Source organism: Chlorocebus sabaeus, chromosome 10 (genome assembly GCF_047675955.1).
Source record: "Chlorocebus sabaeus isolate Y175 chromosome 10, mChlSab1.0.hap1, whole genome shotgun sequence".
Taxonomy (NCBI): Eukaryota; Metazoa; Chordata; class Mammalia; order Primates; family Cercopithecidae; genus Chlorocebus; species Chlorocebus sabaeus.
Window position 1 is genome coordinate 34,678,961 of NC_132913.1, and position 12,336 is coordinate 34,691,296.

Here is a 12,336-nt window from a genome sequence, read left to right on the forward strand (position 1 = left end):
TAAAATATTAATTTGAGAGGAAGAGAATGATCAAGATGCATCCTACACTAAAGCTCAGAACTTTACCATTTGCCTCTCTCATACATTTATATTAATGTGTCCCTCTCCCACGTGAAGAAAATTTAATTTTGTCAAGCAAAATTAATTTTGAAAAACTTAAAGTTTGCCATCCTTCAGATTCATTTCCTGAGATAACCCCACTAAAGTTCCATTAGTGTCAATGGAAATCTTGTACTTGATGCCAATGGCCTTTGATCCCAAAGGCCCTCAGCAATTATTTCAATTTGTATTAAACTTCTGTTATAGGATGAGGTAAAGTGTGTGTGTGTGTGTGTGTGTGTGTGTGTGTGTGTATTTCAAAATTCATTCTTCTTTTTGCTATTCATACACGGTTATTCTGCAGTTTTTTCATACTCTGTCTTCAAGTTATGAAAGACATGGTTTTGCATAGAATTTGCTTGAATTTTTCTTATGGTTGAGGAAGGAGACTTTTGCAGACGTTAGCTAGGCCACCACCACGGTCCTAAACTACATGGATGGCCAATAAATTTATCTTGAATATGGTGACTCAGTAGTTTAAAGAAGGCAACCTTTCTAATTTCTAATTTTATCATGGTCCCAATCAAATTTTTGAGGTATTCATTTGGGGACTTATTCATTTAGGGTGTGGACTTTCTGGTACAGAGCAGACTGTACCGGAAAATTTATTTTAAAGATCATTCACTTATGTATTTTTCAAAAAAAATAAATTAGTCAAGATGTCTATAAAAATGTATATGGATAAGGGATAATAATGATGAACATAATATATATCACGTATTACTACAGGTATGTGATAAATATATCATTGAAAAATCAGAGAATAAAAAAGAATTTACTTACTAAAGAATGCTAGCACAATTGCCAGGTGATACACACAGAAAGAAAATTGTATCTCTATCTTACCCCATCTGTAAACATTTCAAGATAATCAAATTTCCAAATATAAAGCTTAAACAAATAAATGAATACAAGTACAATAAAAACCAGATTGCTCTTTATATAATATTAAAGTGGAGAAGGCTTTGCTATGCATATCATAAAATTTGAAAGACATAAAATATACACTGGTAAAACTGCAAATAAATTTCAAAAATCTTCATAGCAATTAATGTCATAAACAAAGTCAAAACACAAGGAAGAAATATTTGAAAACATCTGTCAGTGGGCTATTTTCCTTAAGACAGAAAGGTTTCTCACAAATTGATGAGAAGATCAACAAACTAATAGAAACGTTTACACAAGATATAAATGGTTCATAAGAAAAACAAAATATTTGCAAATTAACATAGTTAAAGGTGTTCAACTCAAAATTAAACCTAAAACAAAGTTTGACACCTATGGGATTAACATTCTCTAGGTTCCTCAACTCTTCAATTTTCACCTTCTCTTCACTTTCTGAGTGGACTCAACCATACCTCAGACACCAATTATCACCTGTGTGCCAACCAAATGTTCATCACAGATTGTCTTCTGAGTTCCAGACCCCTCTTTTCTTCCTCCCCATAGTTTAAAAGTCACCAAGAGCTTCCAGTTCTACCTATTTCCGATCCCATTAAACTAGGGTTTTCCAAATAGAAGACAGCAATCTTTAGTTTATCATGAAAGCAATTTAACAGGATAGGAATAGCATTTTAAAAAGAAAATATTACTAAGTGAATGACGCTCATCTGAAAAGGCTGCATACTATGTAGTTCCAACTGTATGGCCTTCTGGAAAAGGCAAAACTATGGAGACAGTAAAAAGATCAGTGGTTGCCAGAGGTTTGGAGAGGGGGGGAATAAATAGTACATGAGGGATTTTTAGACCAGTGAAACCATTCTGCATAATGCTATAAAAGTGGGTATATATAATTATCCACTTTTTAAAAAACCATAGAATGTACACCACAAAAAGAGAACCCCAACGTACATTACAAACTTCGGTTGGTTAAAAAATATATAACAGGAGCTGGGCATGGTGGCTCACACTTATAGTCCCAGTTACTCAGGAGACTGAGGTCAAAGGATCACTTGAACCCAGACGTTCAAGGCTGCAGTAAGCTATGATCATGCCACTGCACTCCAGCCTGGGCAACAGAGCAAGACCCTGTGTCAAAAAAAAAAAAAAAAAAACAAATTGTGTATTGTGGGTTGAATTATCACAGAATTTATATATTGAGTTCCTAACCCCCAGTACCTCAGGATGCAACTATATTTGAAGATAGGATTTTTAAAGAGGTAATTAAGAGAAAATTAGTCATATGGGTAGGTCCTAATCCTATATGATGGGTGTCCTTATAAGAAGAGGAAATTAGGAATACAGAGATACACAGGAAAAATCATCATAAGATACAATGAAAAGATGACCTTAAGACAAGCAGAACGGCCTGGAACAGATCCTTCCCTCATGGCCCACAGAAGACATCAATCCTGCCAGCATCTCGATCTTGGACTTCTATCTCCAGAACTGTGAGAAAATAAATGGCCTTTGTTTAAGCCACCAAGTCTACTGTATTTGTTACAGCAGCTCTAGCAAACTAATACAAATAGTGTAGTATGCCACAGCACAATACAGGATAGAAATTAGAGTACATCACAGGTAGTGGAAGTAAATAGTTTAGTAAAAACATTAGTTTCTGATGTGGGTTGTGTATATGGAGTCATGTATATTTACTTCTTAAGATAGGTCATGATTAGAAAAGTTTGGAAAACACTAATCTAAATGATCTTCTTTTTCTCCTTCTCCATTACCAATACCTTAGTTCAGGCCTTCATCATTTCTTACTGAAATTACCTAAAAAATGTATTGCATGATCTGTGCATTTATTCCTCTATTCAACAAATACATATAGAGGAATTACCATGTGCCAGACCCTGTTCACGGTATCTCCAGGACCTTGAATACAACCTGCTTTCATTCAGTCACAGTCTAATGTCTCCACTGCAGTTTTTGGCTTATCTAACTACCCATTCTCCACAACCCTGAGAGCAGTCCTTCTAGAATACACATTTGATCACTCTATTCTGCTCAAAACCCATTAGTGGTTTTCCAGTGAGTTTTGTGAAAAGTGCAAACTCTCCGAGCTCATAAGAGTTTTCATGATCTGCTGCCTGCTTGTGTCTTTCATATTTAACAGCTCTCGCCTATATACTATGTTCTAGATATATTAAATGATGTACATTACACCTCCCCACATATCACGTGCTCTCTCAGACCTGTGTGCTTTTATCTAAGCTTCAGCTTCTATCCTCCTGCCTTTCACTTTGATAACTCCTAATTATACTTCAAAACACAGCTCAGTTGCAACTTACTGTCCCCCAATGTCTCCTTTCTATTAACACTTCTACCTCTTCATCTTCACAAAACCTAGCCTAAATTAGCAGCCTTACCACATTAAGCTAAATGTTTACTTTTTTGCCTATGTCTTTCATTAGTTTTGTGAGTCGATGAGAATAATCATTTTGATGCTTTTCTAGCTTTTTCCACATGTTAGCACATTTCCTAGTACATAAATGAGGTGATGAATAGAGGATGGATGGATGGATGGACAGATGCACAGCTGTTTACACGAGAATCCTTTCAGTCATTAATAATTCATCAAAATGTTTTTAGAAATGAATATAATAGATAAAACATGCTGTGTTATGGCACACAGAGAAGTGATAAAAATTTAGTATAAATTGCAATAAGCCAAATAAGAGATTTTACAAGACTATATTATTACCTACCCTGCATTTTGTAAAATAATTTACTTAAAAATTGCCATTAATGATAATTGAAATGAATGTAAATATTTCAATGATTCCTTGGAGCAAATCACCCCTTGTTTTCTAGATACCAAATAATATAGATGTGGGATCTGGGGGGAAACTTTTTGCTAAAGTGTCTAGCCTGTCATGTCTTAATTATAACAATAAATAACATGAATAATGGAGAAAAAATCAGAAAAAGTTACTTCCAAACTGGTAAACTATCACACATATATCTTATGTGGTAAATGTGAGCTTAGCACTAAAATGTAATTCACCTATTCATGGTTTTGATTATTAGCCTTGTTTCTGTTTATCTATCTGTAATTATCCAAAGACTATATTCTGAAGATGATTAAAATGGAAGGAAGACTCCAAGAGCTAGTGTCACATTTTGCTTAGGTGGCAGTCTCTTCTGATAAATCTATGCCTTCCAGATACCTACCTTTTATACAGTGCTCATCTTGCATTATTCAAGCAGCGGTAAGGAGAAAAGAAAGGGTAGAAAAGGAAAGGAAAGCAAAAAGAAAGGAGTAAAAATGGTGATTGTCTTAGTTCAGCTGCCCCTTTTCTGAAACCCGAACCAGTTTGTACAGTTTTGCAAAATTTGTGCTTCTTTGAAGAAAATAAAAATGCTCTTAGCCCTATTTTCAGAATAGAAATGTGATAATACTTGTATCTATCATTTAAGCACCTATTTGATGTAACAGACCTTGTTTGAGGTTTCGTACTAGTAGCACAATCCACACCATCTTTTATCACTTCCCACAAACCATGAATTGTTAGGAATAGTTGCTCCACAAAACATGTCACTGTCTACCTCTTTTAGAACTTCAGGAAGTATCTTAAACGTAGAACTTGACACAGAATTATGGAAAGATATCTGGCCATGAATGAGGCCTATTGATGTACCCATACAGACCAGTTTTCCAGGACAGAGGGCAGAGTGAAGGAGAGAAACTGGGTTTGGAGGAGCAAACACAAATATCTTCTGACACAACATACAAGTAACAAAGCATATTGTATAATGTGCAAGAAATAGCAATGTGAATATTGCAACAGACACTGAGGATCCACGGGAGATGTGAGCACACCAAACATTCATCCTGCTGAAAAACACTGACATCATCCAATGCATGCATGGGTACACTTGCTTTTATATTCCTCCACACAGCCCTCCCTAGGCCTTCAATAGAGAGTCCTGTTGAGCCAAAATTATCTCGAAGTCCAACCTCTCATTACTGACTATATTTAGGAGCACATCAGTCTGTGATGTCTTAGCATCCTACTGCCCATGGACAGGGCTTGAGAATAGCTACTGCAGATGGAGTCTCTTCCCTTACATCATTTCCAAACAGAAGCAAAAGTGTCATAGGAACCCACCCTGTTCCCTCTAAGGGAAGAAGTGGCTTTGCTGACAATTCCATTTTATTCTTTGCTTTACCCTGTTTTCCTCTTTTTTGTAAATCAATTACTTCCCATCCCTCTGGGTCCTCCACAGCAATGTCACTATAGCAATTCCACTATTACAGTGTTATTTTTATACAATACTGCTAATCCTTAAAGCAGCCATCCAAGGTGTTATTGTCCTCCATTTTGCTAATGAGGTTTGGAGAAGTTAACTCCTTCAAGAGTAGACTCTTTTAGGCGTCAAGATTCTTAGGCCCCTAGCATTTGTTGAGACTCCTAGTATATTTTTTAAACTCTAAAATTGTATTAGAGTTAGCAAAATTGGGTGATAGAGACAGAAAAATTGTGTGAAAATCATGTGATAGCCAAAACCCATAGAAAATATGACACTAGGAGTGAATCCTAATGTAAACTACGGACTCTGGGTGATAACAAACTGTCAGTGTTGGCTCATTGGTTGTAACAAATGTACCACTCTGGTGTGGGATGTTGACAATGGGGGAGGCTGTAGGTGGAGGCAGTGGGCATATGGGAACTCTCTGTACTTTCTGCTCAGTTTTGTTGTGAACATAAAACTGCTTGAGAAAAGAAGTCTATATTTTTTAAAAAGAGAAAGAGAGCAAGAGAAAGAGAGCAAGAGAAAGCATGAGAGAGTAAGATTTACAGGTTCAGACATAAAGGGGTGGCTGAGACACACCCACAAATGTGATACTGTAATGTTTACATTTAATAAATTAGTCCTTTTATGCAATAAAACAATGTAGTACACTTATGATTGCTAAAAAGTAATTTTAGGAATTATAAAATTATTCATTCATAATATACTACAGATAGTGCAGTCTAGACTGCACAACAGCCTGTATTTGTTGTATTTCTACAGGTCAGCTAGGGTGGTTCTGCCAATCTTAGCAGGACTAGGCTGGTCACTTCCAAGCTGCAGCTGGATCTGGAGCTGTTCCAACTATCTCTCACCCTCCGTGAACTCATGGGCTAGCTGGGGCATATTCTTCTCATGGTGACGGCAGAGGCCCAAAGCACCTGCAGACACATACAACACTCTTCAGGCCTCAGGCGAGTCCTGGCAACCTTCTCACTTCTGTCCACGTTCCATTAACCAAAACAGATACATGGTCAGATCCAAAGTCAGGGGGCTTTTTTTTTTTTTTTTTTGGAACTCACTCTCACTCTCTTTAATGGGAAGAACTGAAGAGTCACTACGAAAGGCAGAGATACAGGAAGGAGTGAAGTAGTGAGTCTATTTATTCAATCTGCCACAAATGCATGCTGCTTCTTTCAATCTACTGTGTTTCTGTGACCATATGTATAGGGTAATTTAGAGATAAAGGTAACAACAAAAGTCTGAATCAGAGGCAGGTGGCAGCCTCTGTTGTTGTCCTAACATAACCCCAACCCATTCCCATTTGATCAAAGACTTGAGGACTTTCTTTGGATGGAAGAGTGAGCAGGATGGGCCAGACATACCAGAAAGTTAACACCACTAGATAGAGCTTTTGACAGCTACAACACAGAGATGTGTTTCGCAAAGTTTCCCAGAAGCCCTCCCTAGGACTAAGCACCAGTTGCCCACAGTGATAACATGTTCAAAGTACACCATATGGGCATTCTTCCCTCTCCAATCTCAGTTCTCCGACTCCCACAGCTAGGCTTCCCAGGATCATGATACAAATGAACTCTTTGCCCCCAAATCCTTGAAGGAGTTTCTGGATAATAAGATTCCGACCTAGGCTCATAAACATTAGAACTTTGGGGCTTCCTCCCTCTCATTGATCATATCCATGGAAGAAACAAATCAACCAGCCTCTTGCAAATCCTATCCTGTGGATCAACTCCAAGCACAGCTCAAGAGCTGAGATGCGCTCCTTAAGTGACTGAGTGAGTCTGACCACAGTGACCAACTTTTCTTGTTTTTCTAAGACTGAAAGAGTTTCTGGAACAGGGAATTTGCAATACTAAAACCAGGACAGTCCCAGGTAAAGCAGGATGATTGGTCAGACTAAGTAGACCATAAAACACAAGAGTCAATAATATGGAAGGTGTGCTCATTTTCTCATTTTGACATCTCGTTATTGATTATTGCATAGAACCATATACAGCATTCCCGATGAAAGAACATTAAATGTCACCTATTATCATCTCCCAGAAATGCAGGAAAATGAACTAGGCAGATTTTTTAAGTGCCAAATACTCTAACCTCTACTTAAACGTCTTCACTGGTGGGGAGTTTAGAGCTTGTCCCATTACTTTTTTGTAATTTGAATTGCACTCTACCTACCTATAAACTAAATTAATTGGCCCTAGTTACCCAGAGTGACACCGAATAAGTATAACCTCTAGTTCATATGCATAGGCAAAATATCAAATATCAAATATTTGGTAACAATGGTCCTTTCCCCATCAACATTTCCCTAGTCAGTGAAACATCTCTAGTTCTTCCATAGTTTGAGTTCTAGAAAAAAAATAAATTTATATTCTGGGCATTCTCCTCCATATTTATGCCCATTTATCAATATTTATTGATGCTATTCTAAAATGGAATATAATACTCTAGAAACAGTCCAATGTAGAATTCAAGGAGACTAATACCTTGCATGTTCTAGATATGTTAGTTATGTGAGTGAAACCAAAGTTTCCATTAGATGTCTTGGCAACCCTGTTTCATTATAAGTTTATATTAGACTTGCACTCCATTAAAACTTCTGGGGTTATTTTTCTATATAAACTATCATTAATCTAAGACTCACGCATTATATACTTGGGTTTTGTTTGTTTGTTTGTCTGTTTTTACCGTAATTGTCAGCCTTAAATTTCAACTGGTTGTTCTTAGCACCTGTTTCCTACGTGCTGGAAACTTCTAAGTATTTACTTTTATTAGTCAAAATGTTATCAACACATTGTGTCTGTGTGTTTAATAATCATATGCATGCAAGAAAGTGACTTTTCTTTTTTTAAATCTTTTTTCAAGCCATTGGTGAGAACTTGATCAAAAACACAGTCATAGGGCTGACTTCTAGTAAGGTGACTTCAAGATAATATTGATTCACTAATCACCACACTTAGACATGGCTGTTTAACAAGCTACAAATTAATTTAATGGCCTATTATTCAACTCAGATGTTTCCATCTTTTCCATTAAGATATAACGAGGCTGTGAAATATTTTACTGAAATCCAGTTGCAGTAAATCTCAGACAGTCCAGTGAACAAATATTCTACTCACACTAGCAAAAGTAAAGTCGAGTTAATTTATCATAATTTATTTGAGTACAGGATGATTCCGTTAGTATTTATAAATTGGTGACAGATACTAATCTTCAGGTATCTGCTAGGAAAAAAATTAGAATTCTCAGAATTTCTGAAATTGTGTCATTCTTAAAATACTTCCAACATTCTTCATACTCTTTACTCATTATTATGACGTGATGTCTAATTTTCTGTGTCAATTTGACTGGGTTAAAGAAGCCCAGATAACAAGTAAAACATTATTTCTGAGTGTGTCTGTGAGGGTGTTTTTGGAAGAGAATAGCAACTGAATAAGTAGAAAGAAGATTGCCAAGAATGATGGTCTCCAGCTGCATCCATGTGCAGAAAACCAAGCACTGCATGTTCTCACTCATAGGTGGGAATTGAACAATGAGATCACTTGGACTCAGGAAGGGGAACATCACACACCGGGGCCTATCATGGGGAGGGGAGAGGGGGGAGGGATTGCATTCGGAGTTATACCTGATGTAAATGACGAATTGATGGGTGCTGACGAGTTGATGGGTGCAGCACACCAACATGGCACAAGTATACATATGTAACAAACCTGCACGCTATGCACATGTACCCTAGAACTTAAAGTATAATAATAATAAATAAATAAATAAATAAAAAAGAAGATTGCCTTCACCAATATGGACAGGCATCCAAGAATAAAAAGGTGGAAGAATGGCAAATTTACTCTTTAAACTAGGGCATCCATCTCCTCCTAGTGGGAAAAATCGATGTTCCTCATTCTTAGATCTTTGAATTCAAACTGAATCACACCACTGGCTTTCCTGGTTCTCCAACTTGCAGAGGACAGGTCTTCGGACTTCTCAGTCTCCATAATCGCATTAGCTAATTTCCATCATATATGTATGTGATTTTATGTGTGTGTGGGTGTGTGTGTATATATACATATATATATATATAATATATATACATATATATATATATAATATAGGATATTATTTTACTGGGGAACCCTAAAACATACAGTGAGCTGAGATCGAGCCACTGCACTCCAGCCCAGGCAACAGAGCAAGACTCCTTCTCAAAATAAATAAATAAATAAATATAAATAAAAATAAATAAGAAACATGTTTAACAGTAATTACAAGAAACCTAGCCTATAGCAAATATTAAAACACTGAAAAATGCCAGCAAACATTATTAGGTAATTGAAATAACATAACAGTTGATCTCCTGGAAAGGTCACCATCACTACCCAGAATTACTTATTGAAATGCCATTTTTAGGATTTGTTTCTAAACTCATCATTTCTTGAAACACCATTGATAAGATTGTATACCATATAGAATGCGTATAAGCTTATTAATATTTACTTTCAGAAACGACAGTTTGCTGCAGACAGGGCTGCCGACAAACAACAGCTGGAAGTATGATTCCTGATAGTGACTACTTCTCTCAGACCTGCTCCTGTCCCAGCTCCGGAACATGTCGACCTTGACCTTCAAATCTTCAACTTTCCACATCAGCACTTCCTGCTCATGGTTTCAATTTGGCATCAGTGGATTCCCTACATTGACTGCTAAGCTTTAATTCTTGCAAGAGAATTATAATGCTTTTGCTAATATTCTCAACTAATTTTTCCCAAAATTAAAGATTGGGAAAAATACATTAATTTTCCAACAAATGCCTGGAAGAAATTCCTACATGAAAACACTAGATAAATGATTACAGTTTCAGGTTGGGCATGGTGGCACACACCTGTAATCCAGCTACTTGGGAGGCTGAGACAAGAGGATTGCTTGAGCCTGGGTGATTGAAACCAGCCTGAACAATATAGCAAGACTCTGTCTCAAAAAAAGAAAAAAAAAATTACAGTTTCTTTTTCAAAGAGGTCAAAAGACAACCAAAGTTTCATAAACTATGGAAGAAGTTTGCTTTTAATTGCATCAAAGCTCAACATAATGTGCTGAATGGGAAGAAGACAAGGAAGGGAGAGGACACGAGACAGCAGGAGAAGGAGTAAGAGACTGACAATAAGCAAAAGTCCTTCCTGTGATTCCATGCAGTTCAACAGCCTCTAAGAACACAAAGATGAACATAAGACAGTCCCTGCTTTTAAGGCGCTCCCAACCCAAATATGATAAAAGTATATATGCAAGTAGTTATGACAAAATGCATAAGCTGCTGTGATGTCATGATGAGGTCATTTCAGTGGGATCACAGATGAGGAAACAAACCCTGAAAGAACTAAAAAATTATATTAGCTTCTACAGCTGACTTTTTATCCTTTTCTAAATTAGAGCATTTGTCGTTGTCTTATTCACACACCCTCTGGGAGTGCACAATATATCACAACAGCATTCCCAGGATGGCTCTTGCAAAGTCCGTTCAGAGCCAGGATGCAGAGATAACAACATTTAAAAGAGCAAGAGCCTCTTTGCCATCTACTCCTCTATTATAAATTTCACTGCTCTGTAGCTGTATTTGTTATCTTTCCAGCTAGAAGCTTCTTCTTTTTAGGCAGACAAGAACACTGAGCAAGGCTGCCACTGCTATCCCACGAGTGCCACAGCAGCCTTTAAGTCCATCCTTTGAGAACTGTTTTAAGTGGCCATCATTCCCAAGCCTCAGCACATTTTAAGCCCACGATATTCATAACATTTTTCCTACAATTTTCTGCCACAATTTTACATTTACCTTTTATTTAGGATGTCCTCCCTAATTTTTGACATGTAACCTTTAAAAATATCTGAGGAGACCTATGAGCCATCACAGTGTCCCTCTGACACCCCACCACACATACACTTTTGTTCCCTCCTCTTGGTGTCAGTGGTGAACGACCCCAAGAGGAGAAAAAACTGTTTTTCTATAAATAATGTATTCAAAGTGTCTTGCAGAGTAATTAGCTTATAATAAAAATTCAATTATCACTGTTACTACTGTTAAGAATTTCTACCTCATCTTAGCTTTGGTTTATTTTGAGTCTTGGCCATGGAATTTCAACTTGATTTTCTCTGAATTTTTTGAAGTATTCTTTTGAGAAGTCTGGTATAAGGTCTGACCAAGTCACCTTTCCCAGTGTACCTATAACAAACTTCTATTATATCATGGTTATCTCTGTCCCAATTTTCCTAACACTGTTCTTTTATCAACAGGTCTTTCTTATTGGTTAAAATAAATCCAAACCAGCAGTTTCTCAAAATTTTTTCTTACAAATGTTTTCTTATAATTCACTGTCAGCTAGGAAAATTAACCACGTACCAACACCTCTGTTTTTAATAGGAGACTTCTAGTAATGTCCAAAAGTTAAAAAATAAAAATAAAAAATCTGCCACTCTTTTGTATCCATGTCTTGCCTGTTTAGTAGTTTTGTAATCTGCATCACGAAAACTTCATTCATATTCTGCATCTGACCAGGCATGCTGTAGTCCATTCCACAATAATGTCAGGTCTATTTTTCCCTCTTTATATCCTTCCAGAAATCTGTCCAATATTTATCACACCTTTAATGTATAAAAAAATTGATTTCTTCCTATGCTTTTATACCCCATGTTGTTATGGAGTATAACATGTTGAATAAGACAGATATACTTCCCACTGTTATATGACATTCCTAAATTTCTACCAATTAAGTCTCACTATTACATGAAAGTTTGCTCCAAATTAAATTTTCAATTTGTTAGTCATTGGCCAACTGAGGTCATAATTTTCAGCCCTATCTTCCTAATCACTTGCAGATTCACTGTCATTGTTCTTCTACCTACAGCCCTCTGTTGTATTCCATAACCGTTCAAACATACAACTCTTCATTATTCCAGGAATTTATTTCTCCTCCTGATAAGTTTCAGTATAATTTTACTGAACAGAACATCACCTCTCCTGACAACCACAGTCTCCAATCTTCATAGTACACACATCAT